This window comes from Peromyscus eremicus, chromosome 4, assembly GCF_949786415.1.
Source record: "Peromyscus eremicus chromosome 4, PerEre_H2_v1, whole genome shotgun sequence".
Taxonomy (NCBI): domain Eukaryota; kingdom Metazoa; phylum Chordata; class Mammalia; order Rodentia; family Cricetidae; genus Peromyscus; species Peromyscus eremicus.
Window position 1 is genome coordinate 22,367,376 of NC_081419.1, and position 12,159 is coordinate 22,379,534.

The window sequence follows — 12,159 nt, forward strand, 5'->3', positions numbered from 1 at the left end:
AAGGTAACGATGAGATAGAGTATTATAAAATATTCTCAGGTCTAATTTCATTCGCTCTGTGATTACACTGTTGTGACATGAATCACATCAGTAGTGTAAGAGCAAGGATGGCACAGGAAAAAAAACATTGCACTTATCTACAATAAATATTTTATGTAAGAAGAGTTGTAAACAGTCTGGTGGAGATGAGCGTAGAACAGTTGGAATGACCCAGAAAGTTATTTTCAGTTTGTAGCAATATCTAAAACTCTTAGTTCTTATATTTTATAAGAGTATGCTTCATGAGCTCTTAGCAAGAGGATACTTGCTGTTCTGTAACTGTGGCAGTTTAATGTGACACTGACATTATCATCTAATTACCTTAATTTCTTTTGTAAAATAATATATTGAGAGCACCACACTTATGAAGGTTCAAACTTGACAAATATCTTATGAATTCTTGCCGTAAATGCTGAGCGTTACAAAAGGAAATTTAGTACATACGAGCTCCTAGAAACTATTTACCACTTTAACATTTAACAAGCCATACATTAGCATTTTAAAAGGCATAAAAAAATCTACATCTATAAGCGATTTTATTTAATAGGTTAACAACGTAGATTTTATCCAACAGAAGGGGAGCGGTGCTAATAAAATGAATACTGAGCTCAGTAATAATTTATACAACAGGAGCTTAGCTGGTGATTTGAGGGCAACTTTCGGTTACATGCGGTGGTTTTATTTGTTCCTAAAATTCATTTTTGCTCTATAGCCTCAAATAATTAGGATTGATAATCTCCTCAGAGGCAGAAGCAAGGCAAATGTGACCTTCCAACGTGTGACCGACTTGAGAGGACCATGCTTAATTTTAAAGCAGCATTTAGTTCATCGTATAGTAAACCATGGATCTAACAAATGAAATAAGCCCCGTGTTTACTCTGATCCTGTGTTCATGAAATGTACAGCAAACAGATCAACAGCTAATTTAGTGACAGCATTAAATAGAGGTAAAATTATCAAGTAATAAGATAGCAAAAATGAAACAGAATATTCTTTTTTAAATTAATTTATTTTAGAAAGTTTTTTTTTTCATTTTACATACCAATCCTAGTTCCCCCTCCCTCCCCTTCTTCTGCTCCCCCCACCTCCCCTATTGCACCCCCCTTCCTCTCCTCAGAGAAGATAAGGCCTCCTTGCAGAGTCAACAAAGTCTGGCATACTAAGTTGAGGCAGGATCAAGGCCCTCCCACTGTGTCATGGCTGAGCAAGGTGTCCCACCCTAAGGACTGTGTTCCAAAAAGCCATTTTATGCACTTGGGATAAGTCTTGGCCCCACTGCCAGTGGCTTCCCAAACAGATCTAGCCACATAACTGTCACCCACATTCAGAGGACCTAGTTCAGTCCCAGGCATGGAGCAGAATATTTTTGTGCAATTACTTCTTTCTTTCCCCCTTTGAAAGTGGTACACATCTTGGCAAGAAGAGTAACTAACTGCAAGTTACATCCATATAGCAGCCTAGTATACAAAATTAACTTCTCACACAGTGGTTCTCAACCTTCCTAGTGCAATGACCCTTTAATACAGTTCCTCATGTTGTGGTGAGCCCAGCTGTAAAACTATTCCTGTTGCTACTTCTTAACTGTAATTTCATTACTGTTTTGAATATTAATGCAAATATCTGATATCCAGGATATCTGATATGAAACCCCCAAAGGTGTCATGACCCACAGGTTGAGAACTACTCTTTTTTGTTGCTGTTGTTTTGTTTTTTTGTTTCTTTTTTTTTTTATTATTAAGAAAGTTTCTGTTTCTTTTACATACCAACCACAGATTCCCTTCTCTTTCCTCCTCTCCCCGCAACCCATTCCCACCTCCTCCAAGGCAAGTCCTTCCATGGGGAGTCAGCAGAGACTGGTACATTCAGATGAAGCAGGTCCAAGGCCCTTTCCCTCCACAAAGTTGTGTAAGGTGTCCCACCATAGGCACTGGGCTCCAAAAAGACTGCTCATGCACCAGGGACAGATCCCGATCCCACTGCCAGGGGCACCTTAAGCAGGTCAAGCTACACAACTGTCTCACCTACTGTTTCAGACGGAGAATTTTGAATCAAAAGTGGACCCACAGTAGATGGCAGGGGTACAATCAAAACTTGTATAAGAAAAACTTAGGGGTATTGGAAAGAACTACCCAAATGAGAGCGTCTCCAAGCATTGGCTGTGCTTGCTGTTGTCAAAGGAAACAACTCAGAAATAGAAATTCCAGTTGAGGAGTCCTGAAATTACGAAATCCTGAGTGGAAACACTCCTTGCCAGATTTATCATCTTCCATAAGGTATGCTTTTAAGTATCTTTTCCATAGAAATTGATTGATTAGCTGGAATTAAGTCAGTAGAACTGTAATCATTACTAAGTTGTAAAAGTGCCCTGATGTCTTCAATAACTGAGTCATCTATTATTACACTTCAGCATATAGATATTGTAGTATTAATGTTTTGTATGTATATTATCTATACTATCAATTGGAGGTGCTAAAGCTTTTTCATAAGAAATGCTTTATCGTTTATATATCTTATGGGTTGCAAAATATTACAACTGCTTTGCAAGTAATTGAGGAACTTTAAAGAAAATTTACAGACTCTGTGATTACATTTATATGTCTCCCAGAAAAAGACAAAATCTAAGGACAGAACTCTGAGCAGTGGGTTCCATGGGTGCGGTGGGGCAATGGTTTGGTATCAAAGAAACATGCCAGCTGTGTTAGGAGACGGGATGCTTTACTCCTCCACTGAGGTGGTGGAAACAGTTGTTCTGTCACAATTGTTCACTCATACATCTAAGGGGAAATTTATACATGAATATTCTGATATCACCTGGATTGTTAAAAGCATTATACAAAGAATAAAGTGAAAACTACCTGTTACTTCATCCCTCAGAAATATTAGCTATCAATATTCTCCTTCTTGTGGTTATTCTAGGGTTAGGTTACATCAACACATATTTTTCTTTTCTTTTTCTTTTTTGCTTTTTCAAGGCAAGGTTTCTCTGTGCAAGTATTAGCTGTCCTGGAATTCGATTTGTACACTAGGCTGGCCTCAAACTCACAGAGATTCGCCTGACTCTGCCTCACAAGGGCTGGGATTAAAGACGTGCACCACCACTGCCCTGCTAACATGTATTTTTCTAAAAAAAAAAAAAAGACCCCAATTTATAAGCTACTTCATAACTGTTTTCAATAAATTATGTATCATAAGCAGTCTTGATTTTTAATGAAGACTCTTAGCAGCATATTTGGTAGTAATTATATTCTTTGCTTGTGTTAATAATCTAGTATTATATTTATGTTGCCTCTAAGTATTTAATTGTGGAATAATATTCTCATCTATGCTTACCTAAACATTTATATATCTGTATGTACTTGGGTGGTGGTTTGATTAGATTGCATAACTACCCATTAACTTTCAGAATTCAGACTGGGAAATATATGAAGTCATGGTATTACACTTCCAGCAACGACATCAGATGCTTATCATTTCTATATTTAATTTAGATCATTAAGTAATTCTAAATAAATAACCATTAAAATAATTCTAGAAAGGTAGAGTATTCCTCAGTTTTCTGAACCTAGACAAGAAGCAGAGTCTTGCTTGTACTGTGGACAAGGTGTATCCCTGAGCCCCAAATATTACTCATTCTAATTGATAGTGGTATCCTGAGAAGTTCCAAAGACCAAAGGAGGCAGGGTTTAGCTGTAGGAATATGTCATTATGGGTATGTCTTTGGGGACTTTAGATTGTCTCCTTCATTTTCTGCTTTTGGACTAGCCTGTAGTGAACAGTTTCCTTCCACAGTGTCTTTCAGTCCAGGCCCAGGACCTTTGAATCGGCACACCGCAGACCCAACTGCTTCAACCAAGGAGCAAAATTTAAATATATGCTAACTAAATATTTTTTTTTCTGTTCTAGGATATTTATATACTGAAACTGACTCATAATCCCACTAATCATTTCACATCTGGAAGTAGAAGTTTGACGTTAAGACACGATGTTTTTTTAACATCACATTTTGTGGATGTTTTTAACTTTTAAAAATGTCTCTAGTATTTGGATATATGTAGTCTTTCTATTCATTCTGCATGTTGTCTACAAATCTTGAGTGTTTCTTCATCCAGCCTTCCTTGCCTTTACATAACCTGATGAAGTTTGTCTTTCCATTGTTCTGTGATCTGGCGAGGGACAGGGATTATTCTTCCCTGTTCTAGCAGTGGGGCCACCATAGGAGCAGTGGACTCTTGCAGCATCACTTTTGTTCTTCGGGAACCCCAAAAAGCTGGAGGTCAGAATGCCGAGAGCTGTCGTGACTGCTGACTCCTGAGGCTCTTGGTCCTGTGCACAGGTCTGTAGAAACATGTTCCTATTAAAGTTCTCTTTGTTTAACCTTTTTATATATGTTATATATATGTTTTATATATGTTTTATGTATGTTATAACCCTAAGAAATACAAGAGTGAAGCAAAGGGCAACAAGTTAACTAATGAGATAACCATATTGTCAATGGAAATTTACTAAGAATTCAGTAGTAATGCTTTGTGTGTTTGTGAAATAGGGATCACACCAATGGTGTGTAGAAAACTTAAGAGAATCAAATTTAATAGAATATCTCAAGATTGAAAATAATGAAATATAGGAAAGAATGGAGGAACATTAACCAAAAGATGACAATAAGGTCAAGAAAATCTTAATAAATAATCTTTGTGCTCTCTGTACAAGACAGCCACAATTAGCAAACAAAAACAAAGGATGTCCAAGCAAATTTGAATTTCAAATAAGCAATGAGTAATTTTGCTGTAAGTATTTTTGTCTGAAATGCAAATTCCATTTGGCATTCTATATTTTATTTGGCAACTGTTGTCTTTGTACATAATTCATTAGCACAGTCTAGCACTTTCCAAAATTTCTTGATTTTTCTACTGAAAATTCAAGAAATGACAAGTGTCCTGGAGGCAAGTGGATCAAGTCAAGTGGATCAAGAAGTCAAGTGGCTCAAGAACTAGTCTAGAACGACTTGTAGAGAGGCAAATCATCCAAACAACGTGCTAAGAATCAGAGTGATTAGGCAGGGAGACAGGGCAGGAATTCTGCATGTGGAGTCACTAATAAGAAATATATTCTTATGATGATTCTGAAGGAGCTATGACAAATTGTACTGCATAAGAAAGAATACAAAGTTTAAATATGTGGCATTGGGTTGTGGTTTGATAACAGAGCTATGAAATAAAAACTAGATTATTCAAGAAGGTAGGCACTAGTAGAAATATTATAAACATTTAGGAAGAGGTCAAATCAGTGGAAAGAGAAAAATATCATCCTGGACATCAGGATTTGTGTTCTAGTTTGGCTCTGAACAAGCCCTAGTCTTTCCAGACTTCATTATTTTAACTACAAGGTGAATTTTGGCTAATGTAGAGTTTTCTACAATCCAGAAATCCAAGTGGAATTATACATCAGAGAATAGAGCAGGAAATCTTCCCAGTTACAACAGCAACCACTGTTTCAGAATCAGGAATTCAAGATTCAAGTTAAACAACATCTAGGAGATGCTGGTCCTTAGGTGGAAATCTCTGCAGTGTGCCTTGGGCCTCTGTTAAGTATTGGCATATCAGCAGTAGAGATCAAGCATCTCTGTATAAGGGAGGCAGGTTTCTAACACTGCACAAAGCCAGTAACTATGGAACAAGCATAGAGATAAACCAAATGAAGAACCGCTTTTATTTTATTTTAAATTTTTTTTTTGATTTTTCGAGACAGGGTTTCTCTGTGTAGCTTTGCGCCTTTCCTGGAACTCACTTGGTAGCCCAGGCTGGCCTCGAACTCACAGAGATCCGCCTGGCTCTGCCTCCCAAGTGCTGGGATTAAAGGCGTGCGCCACCACCGCCCGGCTGAAGAACCGCTTTTAATTTTAATGAAATTGGAGAGAAAAACATAAAACACCTGGGCTGGTGTGATGAGTCAGTGATTACAATCAGAGTAGTAGACAAGGTATGGGATGACTAAAATTAATCATGTTTGAAAAAGACACATACACACACATATATAGTTATTTAAAAAATATTCATAGAATAATAACTATGAATATGTACATATTCATCTAACAAAGTATATATATATATTATATACATTTATATTCATATAAAAAGTTTCTTTGAAGTTACATCAAGGCATTATGCTCATCGTTAAGAGCCATATGTTGACAAATGAAAAACCCAGTGCCAGATGTGGGCTATCTTCCCCTCCCCACTTGCTGGTCACTGGTGTTGTAGCGAGCTCCTGAATCAATACATGCTATTCTTATTGTGCTTGCTTGCCCACCAGAACTCTATTGCATGACCCTGTTACTGAAGACAACGCACATTGTTCACAGGACATGGAGAAACAAAGTTGTACTAAATAGAAAGCTTCCTTCTTTGTGGCTAACTTTCATAGTACTTGAAGATATGATGTAGGCTGCCTAGGGGAAACAATCACCAACCATCTTATCAAACTAATAATAATGACAAGTTACTAACGTGAACTCTTGAGTGCAATAATGTCATGAATGTTATGGGATCACCAACCGCTCTTTGATTTGATTTAAGGCCTTCTACACAGGAACAAATATATTCATTGTACTGTAAATCTGACCAACAAGTCATGGTGGGGAAACTCACAAGCCAATGGGTGGATTACTACTATCACCTTGTTAAATGCAGGTAGTATCAAACTACCTTCAGAATTCATATTTCAATACTCACATGATATTAAAGCTGTCAGATCTCAAAGAAGTTTCTTTATGCAGAGGATGATTATTAACAAAGGAACTCACAACTGGTCAAAGTGCAGAGGTTAAGTGTCAGTGGAATCTTCAGCCATTCATGAGAAACCTTTATCACTGCCACATCCCCCAAGGATAAGGCACCAATATTGAAAAAGAGGCTAGATGACTGGAAGTGCCAGAGTTTGGGGAGGACTAACACAAAGCATTGTCTTCTGGATGTGATATCACTGTTGCTCTCATAAACTCACAGTAGCCATGGTTTGCCTGAGCAAGATCTAGCCAAGGTTAAGCCAATCAACATTCTATCATGATTGGAAAGGGTTTCATGAGCCCCATTCCTAACTGAGGAAGTATGGACACTTGATGGTTAAAGAAGAAAAAAATCGGTTTTCTGTATAGTATGGCTCTTGTTAGGTCAATTGTGCTCTAGTGTATGGTCCCAGACCCAGGAATACATGGGAAGCACGGAGTATGGTCCCACACCCAAGAATAATACATGGGCAGTACAGTGTATGGTCCCAGACCCAGAAATACATGGGCAGCAGGAATACATCAGCATCACAAATTGGACTCAACATATTCTTAAAAGAAAACAAACAAAAATGAAACCATAAAACTGGAGTAGTAGGGTGATAGTGACTTCTTCATCATAATGGATTCTAATCCTGAAATTTGAGCCCAAATAAACTCTTCATTCCTTGGTTTGTGTTTACTAGGTATATTCTTGCAGCGTAAGACAAGTAACTATCAGACCATGCTATAAGACAAACTTAAGAAAAACAACCATAAAACCCATTAAACCTTCTCTGTGACTTATACTGGAAGAGAATAAACAAGTCAGAGACTGAGTAGGGGAGAGAAGAATTCCATGGATTTCACCTTCCTTTAGAGAAGAGAGAGAAATTATATCTATATCTATATCTATATCTCTATACCTATATCTATATCTATATCTATATATATATATATAGATATCAGCAGCTCTGGGAAAAGAATTCTATGAAAAATTTCTGAGACTAAATACTTAATTTATGGGCTTAAGTCTCTAGTGCTCTGGCATTTGATTCACATAAAATGTGTAGGACTAGACATTGCACAATAAGATATATATGTGCAAAAAGATGACTTTATTTTGAAAGTGAAAAAACTCTGAAACAGTAAGTGTGAAAAGATGCAAAGGTGATTTTTTTATGCTGCAGAGTTAATTCATATACCAGGGTGAAATGTTATGGGCTTATGTTTGATTCCATTATAAGAGATCCATTTTGATAGACCTCATTAGAGACATGCTAGAGTTATAGGTCCATCGAAGACAGAAAGAGATGTAAACAAGCACACAAGTGAAAGAAAAACCTCACTAAGCAATCAGAGGCATGAATCTCCTAAAATATGCATTGAAGTCTAGGAAGAAACTACATTTAAACAGAATTGTTAAATCTACATAAAGAACAGCCGGCTTGTGCAATGTCAGAAGAACAAGAAACCACTAAGTCATTTCCTGCCCTTTTTTCTGTGCAAATATGCACATTTCAGAATCTACTTGCAGTAAGATAAGGAGAAATCTACTCCTAGGCTCCAAATCCAAGAACATATAAAAAAAAGGAAAGAAAGAAAAAAAGAAAGAAAGAAAGAAAGAGAGGGAATGAAAGGAAGGAAGGAAGGAAGGAAGGAAGGAAGGAAGGAAGGAAGGAAAAAAGGAAGGAAGGAAGGAAGGAAGGAAGGAAGGAAGGAAGGAATCATCCACCATGATTTACTAGGCTTCCTCCCAGAGATGCAGGAATAGTTCTATGTAAATTGATAAATATCTCCAACCCATAAACAAATTGAAAGACAAAAGAAGAGAAGATCATCTCATTAGATGCAGAAAAGTCCTTTGACGAAATCCAACACACCTTCATGATAAAAAGTCTTAGAGAGACTAAGGATGCAAGACACATTGTAAACATATTAAAGGTAGTTTATAGCAAGTCTATAGCCAGCATTAAATTAAATGGAGAGAAACTCAAAGCCATTCCACTACAATCAGGAAAAAGACAAGGCTGTCCACCCTCTTCATAGCTATTCAGTATAGTACTTAAAGTCTTAGAACAATAAAACAACTAAAGGAGATCAAGAGGATACAATTTGGAAGGGAAAAATTCAGTTTCTTTATTTGCAGGTGATATGATAATATACATAAGTGACCCCAAGAATTCCACCACAGAACTCTAACAGCTGATAAACAATTTCCAAGTAGCTGGACACAAAATTAACTCACAAAAATCAGTAACCCTCCTATGTACAAATGACAGACGGATTAAGAAAGAAATCAAGGAAACAACAGTTTTCACAATAGCCTCAAATAATGTGAAACATCTTGGTTAGGGTTACTAACTCTAGTCAAGCAAGTGAAAGGCTTTTATTTATTTATTTATTTATTTTGGTTTTTCGAGACAGGGTTTCTCTGTGTAGCTTTGCGCCTTTCCTGGAACTCACTTGGTAGCCCAGGCTGGCCTCGAACTCACAGAGATCCGCCTGGCTCTGCCTCCCAAGTGCTGGGATTAAAGGCGTGCGCCACCACCGCCCGGCTGAAGAACCGCTTTTAATTTTAATGAAATTGGAGAGAAAAACATAAAACACCTGGGCTGGTGTGATGAGTCAGTGATTACAATCAGAGTAGTAGACAAGGTATGGGATGACTAAAATTAATCATGTTTGAAAAAGACACATACACACACATATATAGTTATTTAAAAAATATTCATAGAATAATAACTATGAATATGTACATATTCATCTAACAAAGTATATATATATATTATATACATTTATATTCATATAAAAAGTTTCTTTGAAGTTACATCAAGGCATTATGCTCATCGTTAAGAGCCATATGTTGACAAATGAAAAACCCAGTGCCAGATGTGGGCTATCTTCCCCTCCCCACTTGCTGGTCACTGGTGTTGTAGCGAGCTCCTGAATCAATACATGCTATTCTTATTGTGCTTGCTTGCCCACCAGAACTCTATTGCATGACCCTGTTACTGAAGACAACGCACATTGTTCACAGGACATGGAGAAACAAAGTTGTACTAAATAGAAAGCTTCCTTCTTTGTGGCTAACTTTCATAGTACTTGAAGATATGATGTAGGCTGCCTAGGGGAAACAATCACCAACCATCTTATCAAACTAATAATAATGACAAGTTACTAACGTGAACTCTTGAGTGCAATAATGTCATGAATGTTATGGGATCACCAACCGCTCTTTGATTTGATTTAAGGCCTTCTACACAGGAACAAATATATTCATTGTACTGTAAATCTGACCAACAAGTCATGGTGGGGAAACTCACAAGCCAATGGGTGGATTACTACTATCACCTTGTTAAATGCAGGTAGTATCAAACTACCTTCAGAATTCATATTTCAATACTCACATGATATTAAAGCTGTCAGATCTCAAAGAAGTTTCTTTATGCAGAGGATGATTATTAACAAAGGAACTCACAACTGGTCAAAGTGCAGAGGTTAAGTGTCAGTGGAATCTTCAGCCATTCATGAGAAACCTTTATCACTGCCACATCCCCCAAGGATAAGGCACCAATATTGAAAAAGAGGCTAGATGACTGGAAGTGCCAGAGTTTGGGGAGGACTAACACAAAGCATTGTCTTCTGGATGTGATATCACTGTTGCTCTCATAAACTCACAGTAGCCATGGTTTGCCTGAGCAAGATCTAGCCAAGGTTAAGCCAATCAACATTCTATCATGATTGGAAAGGGTTTCATGAGCCCCATTCCTAACTGAGGAAGTATGGACACTTGATGGTTAAAGAAGAAAAAAATCGGTTTTCTGTATAGTATGGCTCTTGTTAGGTCAATTGTGCTCTAGTGTATGGTCCCAGACCCAGGAATACATGGGAAGCACGGAGTATGGTCCCACACCCAAGAATAATACATGGGCAGTACAGTGTATGGTCCCAGACCCAGAAATACATGGGCAGCACAGTGTGTGGTCCCAGACCCAGGAATACATCAGCATCACAAATTGGACTCAACATATTCTTAAAAGAAAACAAACAAAAATGAAACCATAAAACTGGAGTAGTAGGGTGATAGTGACTTCTTCATCATAATGGATTCTAATCCTGAAATTTGAGCCCAAATAAACTCTTCATTCCTTGGTTTGTGTTTACTAGGTATATTCTTGCAGCGTAAGACAAGTAACTATCAGACCATGCTATAAGACAAACTTAAGAAAAACAACCATAAAACCCATTAAACCTTCTCTGTGACTTATACTGGAAGAGAATAAACAAGTCAGAGACTGAGTAGGGGAGAGAAGAATTCCATGGATTTCACCTTCCTTTAGAGAAGAGAGAGAAATTATATCTATATCTATATCTATATCTATATCTCTATACCTATATCTATATCTATATCTATATATATATATATAGATATCAGCAGCTCTGGGAAAAGAATTCTATGAAAAATTTCTGAGACTAAATACTTAATTTATGGGCTTAAGTCTCTAGTGCTCTGGCATTTGATTCACATAAAATGTGTAGGACTAGACATTGCACAATAAGATATATATGTGCAAAAAGATGACTTTATTTTGAAAGTGAAAAAACTCTGAAACAGTAAGTGTGAAAAGATGCAAAGGTGATTTTTTTATGCTGCAGAGTTAATTCATATACCAGGGTGAAATGTTATGGGCTTATGTTTGATTCCATTATAAGAGATCCATTTTGATAGACCTCATTAGAGACATGCTAGAGTTATAGGTCCATCGAAGACAGAAAGAGATGTAAACAAGCACACAAGTGAAAGAAAAACCTCACTAAGCAATCAGAGGCATGAATCTCCTAAAATATGCATTGAAGTCTAGGAAGAAACTACATTTAAACAGAATTGTTAAATCTACATAAAGAACAGCCGGCTTGTGCAATGTCAGAAGAACAAGAAACCACTAAGTCATTTCCTGCCCTTTTTTCTGTGCAAATATGCACATTTCAGAATCTACTTGCAGTAAGATAAGGAGAAATCTACTCCTAGGCTCCAAATCCAAGAACATATAAAAAAAAGGAAAGAAAGAAAAAAAAGAAAGAAAGAAAGAAAGAAAGAGAGGGAATGAAAGGAAGGAAGGAAGGAAGGAAAGAAGGAAGGAAGGAAGGAAGGAAGGAAGGAAAAAAGGAAGGAAGGAAGGAAGGAAGGAAGGAAGGAAGGAAGGAAGGAAGGAAGGAAGGAATCATCCACCATGATTTACTAGGCTTCCTCCCAGAGATGCAGGAATAGTTCTATGTAAATTGATAAATATCTCCAACCCATAAACAAATTGAAAGACAAAAGAAGAGAAGATCATCTCATTAGATGCAGAAAAGTC

At 37.2% G+C, this 12,159-nt stretch overlaps 1 protein-coding gene across 1 annotated transcript in view; it reads left to right on the forward strand.

Annotated features, from left to right (window-relative positions):
• Positions 1-2,235: 2,235 nt before the first annotated feature.
• LOC131909115 (sperm motility kinase X-like) overlaps positions 2,236-12,159 on the forward strand; it is a 28,002-nt gene continuing 18,078 nt past the window's right edge. Inside the window, exon 1 of the mRNA XM_059260421.1 lies at positions 2,236-4,372. The gene's annotated coding sequence lies outside the window, so the exon portion shown is untranslated. The remainder of the gene's footprint in view (positions 4,373-12,159) is intronic.